The sequence below is a fragment of the Mustela nivalis genome (assembly GCF_964662115.1).
Source record: "Mustela nivalis genome assembly, chromosome: X".
Taxonomy (NCBI): domain Eukaryota; kingdom Metazoa; phylum Chordata; class Mammalia; order Carnivora; family Mustelidae; genus Mustela; species Mustela nivalis.
This window is the reverse complement of record NC_139040.1, coordinates 131,588,903-131,598,784: the sequence shown is the minus strand read 5'-3', so window position 1 is coordinate 131,598,784 and position 9,882 is coordinate 131,588,903. Positions and strand designations below refer to the sequence as shown.

The 9,882-nt window shown below is 44.4% G+C and overlaps 1 protein-coding gene across 1 annotated transcript in view; it reads right to left on the bottom strand.

The window, feature by feature from the left end:
• Positions 1 to 4,046: 4,046 nt before the first annotated feature.
• Positions 4,047 to 9,882, bottom strand: part of LOC309855840 (cAMP-dependent protein kinase catalytic subunit PRKX-like) — a 77,388-nt gene continuing 71,552 nt past the window's right edge. Inside the window, exon 9 of the mRNA XM_082716492.1 lies at positions 4,047 to 8,610. The gene's annotated coding sequence lies outside the window, so the exon portion shown is untranslated. The remainder of the gene's footprint in view (positions 8,611 to 9,882) is intronic.

Genomic DNA, 9,882 nt, shown 5'->3' with positions numbered 1-9,882 from the left:
AGCCCCAATGATGTTTAAGATTATATTCTGTGGCTAAAATTTATTTCTTATAGTTTTTTAAAAAGATTTTATTTATTTATTTGACAGACACCGATCACAAGTAGGCAGAGAGGCAGGCAGAGAGAGAGGGGGAAGCAGGCTGCCCGCAAAGCAGAGAGTCCAATGCAGGGCTCAATCCCGGTACCCTGAGATCATGACCTGGGCTGAAGGCAGAGGCTTAATCCACTGACCCACCCAGATGCCCCTAAAATTTAAAAAAGAAAAAAAAGAAAAGAAACAGCAAGTGTTGGCAAGGATGGGGAAGAAGAAGAAGAACCCTCGGGCACTGGTGGTGGGAATGCAGACTGGGGCAGCCATTCCAGAATGGAGGTTCCTCAAAAAGTTAAAAATAAAGTTACCATATAATCCAGTAATCCCACTACTGGAGATTTAACCAAAGAAAAGCACTAATTCAAAAAGATGTGTGCATGCCTATGTTTGCAGCAGCCAAGATGTAAGCTAAGAAGCAAACCAAGTATCCATTCATAGAGGAACGGATGAAGAAAATGCGATGTCTAAATACACGGGAATATTACTCAGCCCTAAAAAGGGATGAGGTGTTACCCTTTCAGAGAACAAGGATGGACCTAGAAATCTATTTCGCTTATGTTAACTGAAATAACTCAGAGAAGCACAAATACCATTTCACCCATATGTGGAATCTTAAACAAGTGAACAAAGACACAAACAAAAAGCAGAAAGAGACCCACAAATGCAGAGAACACCATGGTGGTTACCAAAGAGGAAGGTGGGGAGGTGGATAAAATGAGAGAAGCGTGTGGGAGACACAGGCACCCAGTTATGGAGTGAGTCACGGGGATGAAAGGCAAAGCGTAGGAAATGCAGTCAAAGGTATTGTGACAGCGTTGTATGGGGAAAGATGGCGGACACACCATGGTGAGGACAGCATTAACGTACAGAAAACCATACAGAATTACTATATGGTACACTTGAATGTAGTGTAACACTCTGTCGTCAACTAGACTCAACTTTTTTACATTTTTTTTTGAAGATTTCCATTTATTTATTGGAGAGAGTGAAAGCGAGAGAGATCACAGAGACAGAAGGAAAAGCAGAGTCCCCACTGATCAGAGAGCCTGAGGCAGGGCTCCATCCCAAGACCCTGAGATTATGACCCAACTTGAAGGCAGACACTTAACCAACTGAGGCAACCTGGCGTCCATCAAATAAATGTGAAAAAAAAAAAAAATTACATCCAAAAGTGGCACAGATTTCCCAAATCTGAACCTCAGGGTCTGCTCCCCTTAAGACAAGGGACGGTGTAGAGTTCGGTAGGAGAGACAAAGGAACCAAGAGAAAGAAAACATGTCTAACCATCTGTTGACAGTGAAATGGGTATTTGGGAGCACTCTAATGGATCGGTCATCATGCCAAATTTCCCCATCCTGGCCTTTCAGACATCTGGGTCATTACTCATCCTCAAAACTCAGCATGGTGCAGAATGACCAAACAACTCACATCTCTGCCAGGCAGGTGACCTTTGTGCAGTTTCCACTTACGGGACTGACCTCACTTTTTAATCTTTGCCTTTTGTGGGGCTCCCCCTGCCCTTTTTCCAAGGCACTGGTTTTAAGCAGCCTGCACACAAATTCTGATTCATTACGAAGATTTGTTTTTTGGCCAGTCGCTTTCCGAGACATTGCTCCCAAGGGCGCCGTAAGAGCTGGTTTTGCACCGGGCTCAAAGCCAGATGCTTGTAACGAGACACTAAAGCCGGAGTCTTTTCTCCATGATGTCCTTGAGAACTAAGATTTGTTTCGGGTGGAAGTCAAGACCCAGGCGGGCAGCTCCCTGCGTTGGCCAACTGTTGGCTGGGGGAGAGACCGAGAAACGGGTTGTTGTTGTTGTTCAACGAGCACGACATCTGGGTTCTGCAAGGTGACTGTTTCAGAGATGTGTCGTCCCACACCTTGCCTACAGTTAGCTACACCGTAGAGTGCACTGAACATTTTGTTGAACGTAGATTTCATATTATGTGTTCTTTACCACCAAAACAAAAAAAGTTTATCTCCGCTTGTAACTTCACAGCTCATAAGATGGTTTCTTGCATGAACTTTTGGAAGGCAACTTGCCTGTTAATATAGACCTCAGATCAGCTGACTAAGCGGAGTTTAAGTAGATCATAGTTTTCTGCCCAAAGCAAAGCATCAAATCCCAAATTCTCCCATGAATACAGTCACCGTAGGTCTTCAGCGTTTTGACTTTTATCCGGTGTCCGATGTTCTCATCAGAAGAACACAGAGAATCTGGTTCTTGGTTTAATGAGCATCTTGTTAGTTTTAGTGTGAAACATCGTCACATGGTTCGCTGGAATGAGCAGGAACCACAGGGTGCTGAAATCTGAGCTCTGTGATAGATGAACTGTGAGCTCTCAAATTTCTGGGGCTCCATTCTGCTAGCTTTAAAGTGGGCAGACACCCTATGCTTGGCGTTATTTTTAAATATTAGATGATAATGGAACTGCTGAATCCCATGAAAGCTCCATCTTTAGTACCTTGAGGAACTGCCACACCGTGCTTCACAGTGGCTGCACCAGCGTGCATGGCCACCAACAGCGCACGAGGGCTCCAGTCTCTGAGACATCCTCGGCAATGCTTATCTCTCGTCTTCAATGACAACCAGTCTAACAAGGGTAACATGACATCTCACTGTGGTTTCAATTTGTCTTTCAAAAAGATCCGCATACTCCCATGTCCACAATACCACTATTTCCAACAGCTATGATATGGAAACAATGAATGAGTGGTTTAAACAAAAAAAAAAAAATGTTACATCCACTCAAATCTTTTCCTAAGGTTTTGGGGACAAGGTTATCTGATCCCTTTAACAAAAATGCAAAATGACCATGGCTTCCAGGGAAGTGAGACCTGCATAAAAATAATGTGTGGATTAGAAAAGAAAAAAAATAAATACAAGGAAAAAGAAAAAACCCTATGAGGGTATCCAAAAACATCAAGAACATGTTCCCTGGATCATCTCTATCCATCCTTCAGGAACCTTCTGGCTTTCCTCCAAAATGTATATGCACATGCACAAGCACATACACACACATCACTCCCTCTCCCAAAGCAGAATGTCACCATGTGAGCACCTACTCTACAGGAATTCTGGAACAGTCCCTGCCCAGGTTTGGAACCAGATCCCAAGTTGCCTTGCTTGTCCCCGTAAGATTCCTTCCTGCAAGGGATTTCCAGGAGGAGAACTGGACAAGCTTGGTCGCCAGGTTAACAGGCTCCGGTGGGACCCTCAGTCTGCTGGGACGTTCTGCTACCCGGCTCTAGCAAATGCTGTCAGTGTTACCAATGGCAGGGGTTGACCTGAGTGATGAGGCAGCGTGGTTTTAGCAAGCAGAAGGTGACTTGGAAAGCTGAGGGTCGAGCTATGTGAGTAAAGACAATATGCAATCAAATAACTTATTTATTTATAACGATGAAGATGGCACATTTTTAACAAGCTGCAAAAGTGATGTGCAAATTCATCCTCTGGCACGGGATTAAAACCTGGTAAAGTGTGGCCTGGGCAACAGATCCGGCCCCTGAACTGTGCTTTTGTTTTAATAAAACTTTATTGGAACACAGCCTATTTGTTTATATACTGTCTAGGGAAGCTTTTGTGCTCCTGACAGATACAGTGTATCCAGCAATATTGAAATATCTACCATCCTGCCCTTTGCAGAAAGAAATACAGTAATACTGTATCATATACTTGAAACTTGCCCAGAAGAAAGAATTTAAAAGTTCTCGTCACAAGAAAAATAAGTTCACAACCATGTGTGGTGATGGATATTAACTACACGGTGGTGTTGACCATTCTGCAATTTATAGAGATAAAATCATTATGTGGTTCACCCGAAACTCATACCATAGGTCAATGATACCTCAATAAAAAAAATTAAAAATTAACAAGAGACAATGGTGACTCCTTGAACTCATTGAACACAGACAAGCTTGTTCCATAACCGAAGGAGCAGACCACAATCAGGTGTCTTAAAAGATACAAAGTTTTATTAAACAAACCTGGAATGAATAGTATTATTACATAAATTAGGCAGCAGTAAAATTTTCCTAGGGTATATATACAAATCACAGTGATTTTCATTGTGCAAGAATTGAAAGAATTAGCAACAGACTTTTTTTTTTTTTTTCCCACATGAGAAGCTGGGACGACCCCACAGGGATCCCAGTGCTGGCTCGCCGGGGCTCACCGCACCCGCAAAGGCACTCCGTCTCGTGTCTGCGGCATCCCACGGTCAACCCGGGGCCCCCCGGCCAGGCTGCCCATAGCACGGCGCAAGGAAGAAGGAAGCTATGACCGTTCTGCAGAGCTGAAGACCCATCTCAGAGGACAAGATGCCCTGAGTGTCAAAAGGCTTGAAATCCCATCTGCTAACAAACACATAATGACTTTTAAATTAAGACAGGTGTCCACCACGGAAAAGCCAAGGAAAGCACAACAGAATGCATTACAACACAATAATTTATAGGAAAGCATGACCGAGCGTTTCCCTGTTACTACGAAGGACCGTTAAGCCCACGGGGTCTGCAAAGTCAACTTGATAGGGAAACATGATACTTGGAGAAAACACGTCTCCCACATCCTTCGCCACCAAGACATACACACACGCGCACGCACATACCCCAAACTACCCAAATACATGATTAACACAACAGTTCATGTGCTTATCTTCTTGTTTTTGGTAAGTGGACTTCGTCCACTGAAAGTGAAGTGAAGAGAAGGCCTTCTCACCTCCATAAGACATAGGGACACACAGTACAGGTACACAGGACTTGCCCAACGCAGATAAAACCCATAGTCTCGGTGGATGGGCCACCAGAAAAAGAACATCTTAGGCATCATCTTCTCAGTCTCCACCACGGAGCCCTCAGGGGCTTCTGTGAATGTATTCATTTTGGGGTATAAAATCTATTGCTTGGGGGAAAATTCCAACCAAGTATTTTTTCCTGCACTACAATAACCAAGTGGCTAGAATGAGAATTTTGATGTGGTCTTGGGATTTGATGCAGCCTGAAGCCCTCCCCGGGGTTGGGCAGCTCTCGGTGCCTGGAGACTGGAGGGCACTGGGGTCTTTTTACTTGATGGCACAGAGCCCTATTTTCACAGTTAAAATGGTCCAAAATCTAGAGGCAGCTGAAGTCATACAAAGAAATGGCAAACGCATCGCACGTCACAGGACTGTCCAGTGGTACTGGTGTTTCTGTCGTTGGTACCAAGGGAGTTCTTAGGCAGAGAGCATAGAATGAAACAGTGCCCTGTACCAGACGGACAGGTGGGTGGGCAGGAATGGGACGAGGAGTGTGAAGCCATCACAAGGACATGAGCTCGGCACATGAGTCTTCTTGCCGGGCTTTCTTTTGAACCACCATCATGTCAACAGCAGAAATCACAAAGTGCCCATCGCCACAGCAGATACGTTTACGCCAAGCAAGGTTCTCGCATGTGTTCTGCAAGAAATGAAAAGTTGGCTGGCCCCAACGTAGGATCTGCTGGATGGCCAGCTGTGACTCAATTTCCTTCTGAGCTTTACAGTTGTGTGTTCAAGCAGGCTGGTGATAATCCCCTTAGAAAAACAGCAACCGCCCCAACACATTTCTTTGCAAAACACGCGTTTCCTGAGGAATTATATTATTTTTTTATGGTATCTGTATTTAAGAAAATATTGCCAACTCATAAAATTGCATAGAACGAAAAGGAGTTTATCTTTTTTTTTTTTTTTTTCTGATGCAGATTTTGCGAGTAGTTCCATGACATTTCTTCTTGTGACTTTTGCACCCAGATATCCGATCAGATACCTGAAATTTTCAGAGTGCCCCCGCCGAGCAGACTACTTTTCAAGGATATACCATGAGTGTCCCATGTGTTTGGGACTCATTTCGATTAAATCAGCCTTTGCATTACGTCACCCTGCTTAATTTAACAGTCCAGCCACGGGCCGTTAACACATGGCATGTGCCACCTTGAATATTGAAATGGCAAGACTGAGTTTAACACCATCTGGTATTCTTGGAATTCCTTTTAGTTTTTAATTTGTTTTGCATGGCTCACGGCCAATGACCATGTTTTTAAAGAACCATGTGATCCGTGCATTCCAATGTTGGCGTGTGTGCATGTGTGTGTATGTGTGTGCATATCTGTCCAATATTAAGGCATCTCATTTCATGCTTTCTTGAGGCTATTTTCACATCCTATATTAATTCCGGGACAGTGAGAACTAAACCTGAAAACATGCATAAGGGTCAAAGTGTCTAATACAATGCTTTATCACGTTCAAGAAAGGTGTTTCATTTATTTTTATTTTTTTAAGCACAGGGCTCCAAAATAATAATTTATTTTTATAAGTCAGGGCACGTGAGATATTTGCTTTCCCCACGTGGGTGCACCATCCCTTTGCCGATTTAGGCTTGTAACAGTCGATGAGGAGGCAGTTAATTGTCAGCGTCAGACTTGTAACAGTCCATGATGAGACACTTTGTGCTGAAAGCGATGCCCATTCTGGCTCCCTACTTAATGCAAACCAGCACGGGGTTTGCTCAGTCCAGACTGAAAACACTGTTTCTGTTGGGATATCCTTACAGCTCGCCCTTTAAAAATAATTTTCCTTTGAGTTACTCATTGCAAACCATTTATTTTACTAAATCTTGACCTTACTCATTGGATTTGGATTTGAAGAGCAGGTGATGTATGAGAAAGGGGGAAATATGGCGTGGCTTTGATTTCAGGGTCTTTTAAAGCTCGGGTGGGTGCACATGTTCTTCAATCCACCTTGCATCACACAGAACCCCAGCCTTCTGACTTGTGAGTGGGATCTGGCCAAATCTGGTAGGCGACTATGTAGCCTTTGACATTCTGCTGCTCAACGAAATGTATGACTTTCCCACACGGCGGCTCTCCACGTCTACATATGTGATCACAGAGGAGAGGTACAAATGGTTACACGGACAGAAAAGGTCTTTCCAGGCACAGCACTGGAGAATAATAATGTCTACGACAGCCAAGAATCCACAAGGTGACTCGAGAACACCACTTCTCGAGCTGGAGAAGCCTTGAGAGGGTGCCCAGGTTTGCCTCTTCCCCGCACCCATTTCAGGAACACATCGCCCAGGGCAGGTGCTGCTCCCACACCCAGTACCCAAGGAGGTGGACTTTTTTGGGCCAACCATGGGAAGAAAGGAAGGGTAGAGACAGGGTCTTGGGAGTTCTATGTGCATGTCCCTCTGTGGTCACAAAGGCTCTGGCACCTACTAGTTAAGTGCACAGACATCCCTGCAGAAGGTCATGGTTGAGCCCTATGAGCAGACACAATGCAGATGTGAGCAACTCTGTTTGTCCAGCTGAGTCACGGCCAGCAGAGAGACAAGGCAATGCATCACAGAGAGTACAGACGCCCAGGGCCTCTTTGCATGCCTCGTTTTCTGGAAAGACCCACACCTAGCCATACTCCCACTGGAGCAGATTCTGCACCCACCCTGCATTAAGTCAATCCCAAGGGGAAAGCATGGATAGGGTGCTCTCTTCATGGTACTTTCACAATCAGGTCCAAACAGGAAAAGACAAAATCTCACCCACTAATAAGTCTGTACAAGCCGGTCCTGCCTACGAGACAAGAGTGTGCTGGACACACCCAAACAGAAGAACCAAGAGGGATTAATTTCTACTACATTGAACACGGACACCCTATAGCTCATTTGCATCTTACACTTCCCACAATGGAAGTTAAAATAAAAACACGCTTGCATGAAAGTCACCTGTGCAACTGAGCCAATGTGGAAAGTCACTTGTTAGCTCTGCATCTGGCTGGACATAGAGCTCAAATGGGATATTATCAGGTAGACACCTGCCACTTCCCCCATCACCACCACAATGGACTACGGAATTTCCAGATGTGATGCAGGAAATTTCTGGACGGCATTCCATGCCTTGAACGACGTTCATGGCCACTGGTATTCTCAGACTCAAACTCAAATGGACGCATCCTTGTCTTCCCTTCTGGTTTCAAGACCTAAAGTCACCAGACAGGAAGCACGAAAGATACGGGACATGGATCACCACAACAGGTTTCCTCACAAGCTACAAAACCACAGGCTCTGCCCAAGTATGAAGATGAACATCACGGTGCAATTCCTGTGCACCAGTCCCACGGTCTTTTTACACACGCACACACACATGCAGCACACACACACACACGCACGCGCCATCTGTGGTTATAACCAAACACGTTCAGTTCAAACTCATAAAGTTAAGTCTACGAGGAAAACCAAGACATCACAGTAGGGTCATCACACGGAGAGATAAGATAAAAATCTACAACCAAACAATTTTCCGAAAGGTCCTACTGTGCAGTAGATTTCCAGTTGCTTAATGATGCTTAATTTCCAGTTGCTTAAATAATGCCACATCCGTGACTTTGTACGGATATGCAGTCTCTTTATGTACATCCGGACTTCTAGAATACGGAAATGTCCTTGTCCCATGGACGGGACCCTTCTTCACAGCGGATGTGCAGCTCTTTGTTCCCAGCAGGTTCACATCATCCTAGTTGAGACACAAATTAAAAAAGGGCTTTGTTCGTTTTCAGAATAACTGGGTAAGTTTTATAATAATCGTACTAACAACTCAAAAATAACTCCATAATACACAAGAACAAACATTCCTTTGCAATTCTTCTTGCAAAGATCCACAAGCATGAATTCTATGAATGTTTATTAATAAAATCAGTAAGCTGTGGGATGCCCGGGTGGCTTAGTCAGTTAAGCATCTGAGTCTTGGTTTCAGCTCAGGTCCTGCTCTCAGGGTCGTGAGATTGAGCCCCATGTTTGGCTCTGCTCAGTGTGGAGTCTGCTTGATTCTCCTCTCTCTGCCCCTCCTGCCAATGCTATCTCTAAGTATGTAAGTCTTTAAAAAAAAAAAAAAAGGCTAAGCAGTATTTTAACGGTGAATCTCAAATAGGATATGATGGCTTCACACACAGAATTATCCATGTTCATCTACGCAAAGAGAGGACAGTGATTCCACAAGCAAAACCAGGTCTTGTCTCAATGTGTTCACCGCAGAACTTTCCAGCTAGAGAGAAAATATCTCAAGTCAAACACTAAAGTCAAATAAAAACCCAAATGGGAGGTCTCTCCCTGCCAGGCGTCCTAACAGTCCCCTCCATGAGCTAAAGAGATGGGAGACTTTACTTTCCAAAGGTGAGTGGGTTAGTCATACAGCTATTAAGTGGCTCTGGAGAGTGAGCATTAAGCTGAGCTTGGGCGTCATCAATGGGAGACCATTTTGCTTCACGAAGAAATAACCTTCCCTCACGGATGGTCACACCTGTTTACTCGGCACTGAAAACGCCGGATCTCTGTCCCATCCTTTGTGCAAAATCGGGGAAAGAGAGTCAAATGTTAAGATGTCTAGCTGCTCCAGCAAGAGACCAAAATCCAAGGTTGTGGAATAAACACAAAGTCATGTGATCATGACATGATTTCTTGATTTCCCTAGATTCATCGAGAAGGTCATCAAACAGCGTCCCCACCACTGGCCGAAGTCCATCAAGGATGACTCCAGGCACACAAAAAAATGCCATTTACACGTATATTCCCAAGGATATGCCCTGCCTTGAGAAAGTTATTCCTGTCTCCAGAATCTGTTAAAAACCTATCTGGGGCCGCTGGGGGTACAACTGCCAACTGTGAATAGAAAACTATACCCCGAGTACATGACAGACCCCATCAGATGTCAGATTTGTGTCTCCTTAAGTAAATTTAACAGTATCCCTGTTACAAAAAGGCTGCAGTCCTCTGGCTTATCAACTAAGTG